Here is a 13,274-nt window from a genome sequence, read left to right as displayed (position 1 = left end):
AAAACGATCATCAGCTTACCGAGTTCAAAAATGCTGTAAACTAGTTATTATTCTTTTTGATTCTAGAGCAAGAAGAAGTCGTCGTCTTCGCATTTCAACCAAAATATCTTTGGAAAACTTATTGCGGAGATTCCACCTGTTTAGACTCCTGCGCGAAAATTAGTTGCGTGGATTTTTCTTGCGTGGGCCCACAGATATAAAACCAGACCGCGTCCTGGTGAATATTTTACGCTGTGTTGTTAGGTACAGATTTGGTGATAGTTTTGCATTGTAAACAAACATATATAATGCACCTACGCTGAAAATGAGCCTAATCATTTATTTGCGTCGGAATCTATCAATCTTCACAACGGGCAATAATACACTTTCCGCAATAACACAAAGAGAGGACCGGTGAAGAGAAATCAAAAATGTCTGTTAGGCCCTAATGAAGAATCAGTGTCGATTTATATTTTGTTTATTTTCGATTGCAATACCGTTCAAACAACGCCTTCCTACAAACGATAAACATGTCCGTATAGCTCACACTTTGACAGTTCTCTCTGCTCGATTGGCTTACAATGGCTGCTTCCGCATTGTAGGATTACTACATCTGATGAGGTGAATCTCGAAAGTGTTGCCAGTAATTTGAAAACATAACGTCTATCAAATGAGCTGCAAAAACGTCATTGAACTGCTTATGTACCGAGAAACACCCAAAAACACTCGATCAGCAACACTTCAACACATTCCCAGCACGCTTATACCTTATGATTTTTTGCCATATGGATGCCATAATACCATCTGTCCCATATGCAAAAGAGATCCAGCAAACATGGGACTGATATGCGATTCACGGCAGTTCATATAGTTCAATTACACAAGTTTACAAAATAAAACGAAAGTCGTGAACTTCTGTCAACGACCAAAATTTTTGAAGCACAATTTAGTACTGATTTCGAAGCCGACCTTCAAAAAATTTTAAGTAGAACAGTTTTTAAGTTTTAGCTCAATATCGAGTTTTGCAACTTTTCAAAATAAGTAATTTACTAAAATTCAAATATATTGCGTTTTGTTCAACCAATTTTAAATCTTTTTCCATAAATTAAAAGCTGAATACAATACCATTCGATCATCTGAATACAGGTTTTGCGTCAGATTGATGAAATTCAAGATATTGGCGAGTTTTAGGGACGATCTTCTTAAATTTTAGCGAAATTCCCAATTTTTTTTGAAGAAATGTATTTTTTTCAATAAGAAAAAACCTACTTAAAAATTCTTTCTCGACGTTTATTTGACATATCATATGTAGGCGAGTTACAGTAAAAATTTCAGCTCAATCGGAGCATTGATTACGGGGAATGAGATGAGTGAAGTGAGCGAGTTTGATTAAAAATAGAACAAAAATCGGTTTCAAATCATCAACCTTGTATGGAAAGTCGAAAAAATTTCCGCTCTACTGTAATTTTTTTCTTTCGCGTTTCCGAACTCAGGGTATAATTATACACCAAAATGATCATCAGCTTACCGAGTTCAAAAATGCTGTAAACTAGTGTTATTGCAAAAATCTTATGAAATTCACAAGTTTTTTTTTTTCTTAGAAGAGATGAACCAGCCTAGGGCTGAAAATCTCTATAATAAAGAAATAATAATAATAATAATAACAAGTTTTTTAGTTGCGTGAGAGTGTCAGAGTTTCCAACTCTATCCTAACATTCAAAAAGGTCTTATCTGCTTTGCAAACAAATCAGGCCAAACATGTCTAAAGGTCCTATCTGCAAAAGAGAGGCTCTCTTTGGTTTCCCTCTCTTTCGTTAATATCTCAACTGTTTATTTGTATTATGATTGTCTCCTTGCATTGAACGATGGTCAAAACAATCGTCTTTTAATTTGTACTGCAAAAATAGTTGAAAAGTGTACCATTACATAGCAATAATTGGCTTCTTTAGCGGTGTTGAGATAATTCCATATTCAGAATATGCATGCAAAACTGAGCCGAAATCCAAATTTTCATGAATTTTGGTGCCCGGGAACCTATTTAAAAATCAGTTTGAAGTTTGCATGGGAGCGATTTGTCGAATCACCCCTCGTCGCATTTTGTACTGGGCGGAGCTGTCAAGCAGTTGGCCAGCTGTCAAAAGGTGATTTCGAAAAATCTCTTCAAAAGCGATTTTAGGTACCAAAATGAAGTTCTAAAAATCTGAGAAAAATCATGGTGGTTCAGAAATAGGTGCTCTTTCGTATAAAATCAAAAAATCAATACATTTTTCTTAATTTAAAAACCCAATTGAAAGAGAAAGTAAACAAAGAGAGCCTATCAAATGCAGATAGGACCTATTGAAATGTTTGGCCTGAAATGTTTATTCTCAGGACATTTTGGACATTTTGGTAAGCTACGCGTGAAATGGCAATCGAAGTTTATTTTTCCGTGTTTTATTTCCACCCCTAAGTTGAAAAGGCCTTTCCATTTTTACTGCTTTGTTTTTGACGTTTCGATGTCAGTGCAAAGAAAGAAAACGAAGGCAAAGCAGGCGAAAACGGAGAGAAGATAAATTTTTGTGTGTCGAAAATTTTTACCAGCCAATGTCGACAGATTTTTAGTTTTTAAGCTTTTCAATCGTGTCCACAAGTACCTAAGAATCTCGCCCGTTCCCAGAGAAACACACGGCACAGGTGAAGCAACGAGAAACAGTGATGAATCAGCAGCAGAAACTCCGAAAAGCCAGCAATATCTAGCAGTATATCATCTCCGCAACAGTCTTCAGTAGATTTTTCCTGCGACGAAGAAAAAAAAATCCTCGGGATAAAATCCACTAGCAACCCTCGGTCACGGAACTCTTCCCCCACTGAAATTAGGAAGCACGAGATAGGCGAGATCCGAAGGCAATTTGAAGTGACATATTGAGGATATCCCCCCGGGAGAAGGACCCAACCTTCCTTGCGTTGAGCAATATTTTGTTTTGAAACCCCTGGGTGACTCTGCGAGGAGGAAAGATTCGATCTACAACCACCACCACCAGCAGCAGCACAATCCCTGCCATTCGTGAGTAATCGCATCATCGTTCTTTTGTTTTCATTTTATAACTAGATATAAACGCATCTATAAAGATCACTCTTCATTCGATTGTGGGTGGGTTTCGCCTAATGCTTTGCATCGGTGTAAATTCTATAAAAATAAAGATTCTGCCAACAGATACTGAGGTATGATAGTGGGTATAATATGTATACTTTTAATCGTCAATATGAACGGGAACTGTTTCTGTTTTGTTCTTTGTTTAAATTGGGTTGCTTTGTTGTACCGTCAAACGGGGTGACTCGCAACACTTGATGTCGTTTAATTTTGACTACATACAGGGTGACTGGTAATTCGTGTTACACCCGAAAGGAGGTGAAAGTAGACCATATTTGCAGCAAAAAATTGTTCTACAGGTAGGTCCGGAAATCACTGCTAAGTGAGTTATTCAAAAATTAGTGTTATTAAATTACCCCATCTTTAAACATCTCTAACTCAGAAACTATGAACCGTATAATCAATCTAAGCGCATGGATAGAAAGTTTAAAGCTTTGTCTTTCAATGCTCTTTGGACAGATAATTGATAAAAAGTCATTTAAGTGCAGAAATTTTGACTTTTATGTAAAAAGTGCCTAAAAATGTACCCCCTTTTCACCTTTTTTGATAGTTTACTCGTGAAAAACGTGATAAATGTGAGAAATGTTCTTCTACAAAACATTCATTTTTTGATACGCTACCAAACCGTCCTTTGGTGCAACATTGTATCTTTCATAGTTTTGTCACAATCTTGAATTCAAAATGTTGTGAAATAAATCAATGTTTTTATTGCAATACTGTCTGGCAACCCTACACGTTTGCTTGCTGTTGGTCGTCGTGCACATGGCAACGAAGTCCAGCGTCGCGGCGGCGGTCATCGTTTGACAGAGCCAACAGTGAACGGCAGATTGCGCGCTATGTTTATGAATCAATCTCAAGGCATCCTTTTCTTTGGGTGAAGATTCAATTCGCCTAGATGCCATACACCCAAACCCACTCACTGGTGGAATTTAGCGAGATCATACCACTGGGTGGCACCATTTTAAGGGATATTCAAACCTATGGGCCGAGACTGGGTCCGGGCCGGGGCCGCGGCCGAGACTCGATAGGGCTTTTTGTCGCTTCGTTCTCACTGCACACAATGCTCACCGGGCTATAGCGCCTGCGCACCAGCAATTTATGTTGCGCGAACGCACGCACAGTATGAAGCGGTTGTCATTTATTTTTGTTTTTGTTTCTGCGCACTTTCTCCAGTGTGATTGATGTACATTCATCCAGAACTTTCTTTTGTAATTTCTACAGGAATCTGGGATTCCTCCAGCTTTTTTTATGATTTCCCTTGGAATGCTTTCTGGGACTCTCCCGTAGTTCTTTCTGAAAAACCTCTAATGAGATTCTTCTAGGAGTCCTTCCTGGTATTTCTCCCGCTACTCGGTCTGGGTTTTTGTCCTTGAGTTCTACTAAAATTTCTTCTGGGATACTTTCAAGAACTGGTTTAGAATTTTTCTCCAGAAATTCCTCCAGGAGTAGCTTCCCACAGTTTATTTATTTTCAGTTCAACGGGAAGCCCTCCTGAAGTTCCTGAGAGTGAGTCCAGGAGCTCCCCAGGCATTCCTCCAGGGTGGGGGTGGGAATTTCTTGAGAATTAGCCCAAGAATTTCTCCAGCATTTGTCGTAGAATCACCCTAGGATTTTACTGGGAATTTCTTTATTATAACTCTGGAAATTAATGCAGGAGTTCTCCAGCAATAATGCATGCTTCTCTTCAGGATTTTTCCTTTTTCGTCAAAATTCGTCAAAAAATTACTTCTGGAATTTTTCCAGAAATTCCTCCCAGAATACCTTTTAGAAATACCTCAAGGAAATGCTTCAAGAATTTTTTCAGAAAATCCTTAAAGAACTCCTCCAGAAGTGCCTCCAGCAAATCTTTTAGGAATTCCTTCACGAATTTTTTCAGGAACTTCTCCAGATATTGCTTAGAAATATCTCCAGGAATTCGTCTTGAAGAACTATTCCAGAACGTACTCCAGGAATTACTCCAGGATTTCCTCAAGAAATGTCTCTAGAACTTCCTTCAAGAATTCCTTCGGTTAACTTTCCAGGAATTCCTCCCGGAATTATCTCAGGTACAGTATTCCTTAAAGAGTTACTACAGGGATTCCAGGAATAGCTCCAGAAACTCCATTAGAATTTACTCCAAGAATTCCTCCAGGAATCACTCCAGTAATTCCTCAAGGTAGGATGTCATCCAGGAATTTCTGTAGGAAATCTTGGAAAAAAATTTGAACGAATTCTTGATTGAAATCTTGAAAGAATTCTTGGGGGAGTTCCCGTAGCAGTTTCTGGAATAATTTCTGGCGGATTTTCAGGGAGAATTCTGGAGTGATTTTTTGGGAAGATCCTGTAGGAATTTCTGGAGGATTTCCTGGGAGAAATCCTAAAAAAGTTTATTTAGGAATTCCTCCCAGACTTCCGCCAAGAATTGCTTCAAGAATCCCTCTATTAATTTCTCCAAAAATCCCTCGAACAGTTCTTTCTGGGATTTTTGAAGAAATTTATTCAGGAATTACTTAACAAACTCCTCCAGGAATTCCTTCATAAATTCCTCCAGTAATTCCTTCAAAAATTCCTCCAAGAATTTTTCCATGAATTCTACCAGGAAATCCTCCAAAAATAACTTGTGAGATAGCTCCAGGGATTCCTCCTTGAATTCCTCCAGGTATTGCTCCAGTGACTCTTTCAAAAACTCCTTCAAGGCTTACTACAGGTATTTCTCTAGGGATTCCTAATGAAATTTCTCCAAGAAATTCCCCCAGTAATTCTTCCAAGACTCCCTCCAGGTATTTCTTCAAAAATTCCTCCAGGGATTATTTTAAGAGTTCCTCCAAGGATTCCACCAGGGATTCTTCCAGGGAGTAGTGAAAGAAACTCCGAAGGAATTCCTGGGAGGAATTCTTAGATAAATTTCCGGATGACATCCTACCTAGAGGAATTACTAGAGTGATTCCTGGAGGAAATTCATGAAGCAATTCGTGGAGAAATGCATGGACTACTTTCTGGAGATTTTTTTGCTCCAGAAAATTCTTTAGAGTTTCCTCTAGAATTTCTTCCTGAACTTCCTCCAGGAAATCGTCTAGAAATTCCTCCAGGAATTCCCCCAGCAATTCCTCTAAGAATTTCGCCAGTGATTCGTTCAATAAGTCTTCTAGGGATTCCTCCAGGAATTCCTGCAGAATATCCACCAGAAATTCATCCAGGAATTCCTCCAGAAAATACTCCAGGAATTCCTCCAAGAATTTCGCCAGTTATTCCTTCAATAAATCGTCTAAGAATTCCTCCAGCAATTCTTACAGAATATCCACCAGAAAATCCTCCAGGCACTCCTCCAGAAAACACTCCAGGAGTTCCTCTTAGAATTTCGCCAGTGATTCCTTTAATAAATCTCTCTAGGAATTCCTCCAGGAATTCCTACAGAATATCCACCAGAAATTCATCCAGGCATTCCTCCAGGAATTTCTCCAGAAAATACTCCACGAACTCCTCCAGGAATTCCACCAGGAATTACTCCAGGAATTCCACCAGGAATTACTCCAGGAATTCATCCACGAACTTCTCCAGAAATTCCTTCAAAAATTCCTCCAAGAATTCCTTCAGGAATTCTTCCATAAAGTATTCCGAGAAATACTCCATTAATTACTCCAAGAATTGCTTCAGGAATAACTCTAGAAAATCCTCCAGGAATGACTTCAGGGATTCCTACGGAAATTTTTCCAGAAACTACTTCAGAATATCCTCAAAAAAAATCCTCCAGGAATTCTACAAGAAAATACTTACGGAATTCCTCTAAGAATGACTCCAGGAATTCTTCTAGGATCTACTCCTGGGATTCCTGCACGAATTCTTCCCGATATTTATCCAGGAAAGCCGCCAAGAATTCCTCCTGGAAACAATCCAAAAACTCCCATAATTTCTCTTTGAATTACTCCAGGAATTCATCAAAAATAACCTTCGGGAATTTTTCCAGAATTCCTCCCAGAATTCCTTTAAGAAATGCCTCAAGGAAATGCTTGAAGAATTTATTCAGAAATTCTTTAAAGAGCTACTTCAGAAGTGGCTCCAGTCTTTTAGGAATTCCTTCACGAATTATTTCAGGAATTCTTCCAGATATTGCTTACGAATATCTCCAAGAATTCGTCCTGAAATTCTTCCCGAAGTTTCTCAAGGTTTTGTTTTAGAAATTCCTCAAGAATTTTACAGGAAGACCTCCAGAAATTCCTCTCAGAAACACTTTAAGAATTTCTCCATGAATTACTTCAAGGCTTTCTCCAAAAACTATTCCAGAACCTACTCTAGAAATTACTCCAGGATTTCCTCAAGAAATGTCTCTAGAATTTCCTCCAGGAATTCCTTCGGTTAATCGTCCAGGAATTCCTCCCGGAATTATCTTTGGTACAGGATTCTTTAAAGAGCTACTCCAGGGATTCCTCTGAGAAGCGCTTCATATTTTTTTCAGGAATAGCTTCAGAAACTCCGTTAGAACTTACTCCAAGAATTCCTCCATGAATCACTCTAGTAATACCTCTAGGTAGGATGTCATCCGGAAATTTATCTAAGAATTCCTCCCAGGAATTCCTTCGGAGTTTCTTTCACTACTCCCTGGAAGAATCCCTGGTGGAATCCTTGGAGGAACTCTTAAAATAATCCCTGGAGGAATTTTTGAAGAAATACCTGGAGGGAGTCTTGGAAGAATTCCTGGGGGAATTCCTTGGAGAAATTTCATTAGGAATCCCTAGAGAAATACCTGTAGTAAGCCTTGAAGGAGTTTTTGAAAGAGTCACTGGAGGAATACCTGGAGGAATTCAAGGAGGAATCCCTGGAGCTATCTCACAAGTTATTTTTGGAGGATTTCCTGGTGGAATTCATGGAAAAATTCTTGGAGGAATTTTTGAAGGAATTACTGGAGGAATTTATGAAGGAATTCCTGGAGGAGTTTGTTAAGTAATTCCTGAATAAATTTCTTCAAAAACCCCAGAAAGAACTTTTCGATGGATTTTTGGAGTAATTAATAGAGGGATTCTTGAAGCAATTCTTGGCGGAAGTCTGGGAGGAATTCCTAAATAAACTTTTTTAGGATTTCTCCCAGGAAATCCTCCAGAAATTCCTATAGGATCTTCCCAAAAAATCACTCCAGAATTCTCCCTGAAAATCCTCCAGAAATTATTCCAGAAACTGCTACGGGAACTCCCCCAAGAATTCTTTCAAGATTTCAATCAAGAATTCGTTCAAATTTGTTTCCAAGATTTCCTACAGAAGTTCCTGGATGACATCCTACCTTGAGGAATTACTGGAGTGATTCCTGGAGGAATTCTTGGAGTAAATTCTAATGGAGTTTCTGGAGCTATTCCTGGAATCCCTGTAGTAACTCTTTAAGGAATACTGTACCTGAGATAATTCCGGGAGGAATTCCTGGAAAGTTAACCGAAGGAATTCTTGAAGGAAGTTCTAGAGACATTTCTTGAGGAAATCCTGGAGTAATTCCTGGAGTACGTTCTGGAATAGTTCTTCAAGACGAATTCCTGGAGATATAGCAATATCTGGAGAAGTTCCTGAAAAAATTCGTGAAGGAATTCCTAAAAGATTTGCTGGAGGCACTTCTGGAGGAGTTCTTTAAGGATTTTCTGAAAAAATTCTTGAAGCATTTCCTTGAGGTATTTCTAAAAGGTATTCTGGGAGGAATTTCTGGAAAAAATCCAGAAGTAATTTTTTGACGAATTTTGACGAAAAAGAAATTATGGAAATTCCTGGATTGTTTCCGAGAGGAATTCTTGACGGCTTTCCTGGAGTAGTTCCTGGAGTAATTTCCTTGTAGAATTCCTGGAGGATTTTTTTGAGGACAGCCTGAAGTAGTTCGTGGAAGAATTCCCGTAGGAATCCCTGAAGTCATTTCTGAAGCAATTCGTGGTGAAATTCCTAGAGTTATTCCTGAAGCAATTCTTGGAGTAATTCATGGAGTATATCCTGGAAGACTTTATGGAAAAATTCCTGAAAGAATTCTTGGAGGAATTTTCGGAGGAATTCCTGGAGGAATTTCTGGAAAAGTTCGTGGATGATTTCCTGGATTAATTCCTGGTGAAATTCCTGGAGGAATTCCTGGAGAATTTTCTGTAGGAATTCCTGGAGGAATGCCTGGAGGAATTTCTGGTGGATATTCTGTAGCAATTCCTGGGGAAATCCCTAGAAGATTTATTAAAGGAATCACTGGCAAATTTTCTGGACGAAAGAAATCACTGGCGAAATTCTTAGAAGAATTTCTGGAGTGTTTTCTGGAGGAATGTCTGGAGGAATTTCGGGAGGATATTCTGTACGAACTCCTGGAGGAATCCATAGAAGATTTATTAAAGGAATCACTGGCGAAATTTCTGGACGATTTCCTGGAGGAAATACAGGAAGGAATTCTGAAGGAATCTATAAAGAATTTTCTGGAGCATTTACTGGAGAAATTTATGAAGGAATCACTCAGGGTGTCCATCCATCCGGGAAATACGGGAAAACCGGGAAAATCCCGGGAATTCGGAACCACCGGGAAAAATACGGGAAAAAACACGGGAAATTGTAAAAGGCACCGGGAAAAATCTTTATTTGTACCGTGACCGGCCCTAATTCTGCGCAGTCCCTAATTCGGCGCACTTTCTCGAATATACCACAAAATCACGGACGCTAGTTCAATATTAGCTTCAAATATATTTTTTGAATATTGCTTCAATAGTAATGAAAAAGTTTGTGAAGAAAAATTTTTCAAATCAACGATCATTATTTTGTAAAAAAATAAAATGATGTGGCAAGTACTGTAAATTACCTGAAATCTGTGTCCGTTAGCGAAACTGCTAAAAAGTTGCTTCATGAGCTGAAGCATTTTGCGAGATAAATAATGAAGAGAATGTCTGCTTTTCCATGCGCATCCTGTACTGCTGTCTTCGAGGAATCAGAATCGGCAAAAAATAATTGAGTTTTCTTCTTCCTTTTTTAATATTCTTGTTCTTCTTACGTGCGCAGAATTAGGAACCGGTATTAACTGGTGGTCCTAATTCTGCGCAGACATTGCAACACTAAGTTTTGAACATATAATTAATAAACAAACATCATATAAATGCCAAATGCCACCATAGTTATAACTAGGATATTCTATATTTCTAGCAATCCGGTGAATGTAATTACGGCTCAACAAGTTAGTTTATGAACTGAAAATTGGTCTTCAAAATTTACGATTTTTGAATTTTTGATCTGATAGTTCGACCGGTCTAACCACTTGTTTTAAACATTTACTATCAGCCTCGGGGGAAATTTTATGTATTCATGCAAGCATTCGTCAAATGCGATATTTATATGATGTGAGTTTACATGGAATTTTCTTAAACAGTGGAAACCCTGGAGTTGGACAAGAAAGAAGTCTCAGTTTGCAAACAAAGATTGTGCCACCTTGTCATGGCGAAAAAGTTTATATTGCCTTTAAAAATTAAAGTAAATTTTACTAAAATGTGCGAATAACTAAAAAGCTTTACGTAGTAGTATTCGATAATGCTACAAAATCCTTTTGTGTATTATGATTAAAATTCTCTTTGCTTAGTAATCAAAGTAGGTAGTATCAATGTTGAGGACATGCAAAGTTCCAATATGGTCGAAATGTCGTATAAAAGTTGAAAATGAAGAATTCAATTGAATTTCATCTATGAATCATGTTCTCATTACATTATGTTATCTTTTTAGAGTTTATCCCATGTGCGCAGAATTAGGAACATTCCAAAAAAGGGTGCGCAGAATTAGGAACAGAGACACACTTTAGAATTTTCATGATTTTACATATAAATTTAGTGTTTTGTATAAGAATTATATTGTTCCCTCATTTACAAAGGTAATAACTATGTGCAGTCAAAAATTCAGCCAAATCGGTTCGATTTGGAATTTGTTACAGCTGATTGAAATTGAAAAAGTCTTAGATGCGCAGAATATGGGCCCTCCACGGTACTTCATAAGTGTCAAGCAAGTCTTGAATAGAATGATAGCAACATTAACAGAGTTGCCGGGTGAATATGTTTTTTTAGAAAGGCAGCCTCTCAGGAATTTTAGTAGTTTCTGTTGGATCTTGATAAATTCATGTAAAAGAAATCAGAATATACTTCTTAGGCGAAATTTTCAGATTTCTGCAAGATTTCACGATGGACTTTTTGAGTCTTGTTAGGAAAATCGGAATTCCTGGCGAACTCAGTAAACCTGCAGAAGTTACTTACGGCGAAGAGATTTTCACGTTTGAAAAAAAATGTGTCAGTTTCTGGAGGGATTCTGGTGACATTCTTAGTGAAACTCTTCATATATTTCTGCTAGATCCCCTAAGAGGAAGCAAACTATCATCGTTTACCAAAAAATCAAAAGCAGTTTTTTCGATGAAACCACAACCAATGGTAATGAAAATTTATCACTGTACTCTACTCAGCATATGGATAGCAGTGAAATAATTTTCATTGACGGTTTTTTGATTTATAGAAAGAAAACTGCTTTTGAATAATTGATGATTGCTGATGACCAGTCTTGAAAACATTCGATACTTTTCACTACCTTCATTTTGTTGCCGCAGTCGGGTGTCAGCTTGCTTTGTTACATTCGTGCGCTACCGTTACCTTTTAAACACAACACGATCGGTGGAACGAAGTTCAATAAACATAAGAAAGCGTCAAATCATTATCGTCTGACACAATGACATTTGTCTAATTCAAGCTTTTCGCATAGATTTGTAGCCAATTCCGATTATGAATGTTAGTATAAGTTTGTTATTGCATGTTGCATTGAATACGATACACATTTGGCCAACACAGCTCTCATTATGGAAGAAGACAGGAATAACAAAAACCGAACCGTCTCCCGAAGACACTATCGTGGTGAAGCGCACTCGTTTGACATTTTTGTATCGTACAGTAGTTTGATTGCTTGTGTGGCGAATGTTGGAGACAAAAGAGGCCGAATATCGACGAAAAGGTTCAAATGAATGTGATCTCTAACAAGACTGCTGATGACTGAATGATGGTTATTTGAGCCTTAAATTTGATCCCTTTGGCAGAAGTCAAGGAGAAAATTATTGAAAAACAGTAATATTGTGCCTACCCGCTTCTGTACAGAATTTTGGAGGAGCTCAAGGTAAAATTCAAATAAAATTCTGAAGAGTAAGTACAACACTGTAAATTACAGCGAATTAAAAAAAACTGCTCATGAAAGACTCTCTGATGGGATCCAATAAGAAATTTCCTACAGATTTCCTTAGTATAGTAGTAGAATCCGCAGATGAATCTTCTATGGAATCTGTGAAGAAATGTTTCAAAATGTTACTTCCTGGAAGCACTCGGATCCTCGGAAGAGTATACAATAGAATCCCTGATATGTTTACGGCAATATTAGCCAAACGAAGCATTTTAAAAGAAGTTGTAGTACAACTTTCATGATATTTTTTTTGCAGAACTCATGGAATACTTCCTAAAGGAAGAAATGTTGAATGTCCTCAAGATATTATTTAATATTGGAGAAGAACTCAAACGTTTTACTTCAAAATTCGGAGAAAATCGGAGTCAAAAGATTTCGGATTCAGCAAGTAAATTGTTTAAAATCACGATGGAAGCAGAACAAAAACTTAGATGGAGATTTTCACAAAATGTAGCAAACTAATGTTCTAAAGACCAGGTTTACCAAAAATGTTTCGATATTTTTCTACCGAATTTTTTATGATATTCAACAAAAATTTTATTAAAAAATCAGACACAGTGACATCAGTTTGAATAATATTTTCATATAGATTCCATTTCCTTGTTATAGAAAGGACCTTTTCAACTAACTCTAATCCTAAATTTCGTGTAAGAAGGGGAAATTAACACCAGTGATTGTAGAGCTAGTAAGTTTTTTTTTTAATCATAATTTATGAAATCAGGAAGTCTATAAGATTCGTATCAAGTTATACACCAAATTAAAACTGTATATAAAAAATACACTGAGGAGCGTCCTACTACAACAATAATTTGCGTTCGTACATACTCAGGAAGTTAGTCCATACCCGGGAAAAATCCGGGAATCGGAAAACTGAATTTGAATGGACACCCTGATCACTGGAAGAATTCCTTCCTGGAAAAAAATTGGAGGACATCTTGCAGTAGTTCCTGGATAAACATCTGTAAGAATCCTGTAGGAATACTTGGAGTAACTCACGGAG

At 37.6% G+C, this 13,274-nt stretch overlaps 1 protein-coding gene across 3 annotated transcripts in view; it reads left to right on the top strand.

Moving 5' to 3' along the window:
• The first annotated feature begins 2,476 nt into the window (after nucleotides 1-2,476).
• LOC109422351 (deubiquitinase DESI2) overlaps nucleotides 2,477-13,274 on the top strand; it is a 41,647-nt gene continuing 30,849 nt past the window's right edge. For all 3 annotated transcript variants that reach the window (XM_029852366.2, XM_029852365.2, XM_029852364.2), the window contains exon 1: nucleotides 2,477-3,022. The gene's annotated coding sequence lies outside the window, so the exon portion shown is untranslated. The remainder of the gene's footprint in view (nucleotides 3,023-13,274) is intronic.

The sequence above is a fragment of the Aedes albopictus genome, chromosome 3 (genome assembly GCF_035046485.1).
Source record: "Aedes albopictus strain Foshan chromosome 3, AalbF5, whole genome shotgun sequence".
In the NCBI taxonomy this organism is placed as follows: domain Eukaryota; kingdom Metazoa; phylum Arthropoda; class Insecta; order Diptera; family Culicidae; genus Aedes; species Aedes albopictus.
This window is presented reverse-complemented; position numbering and strand designations above follow the sequence as displayed.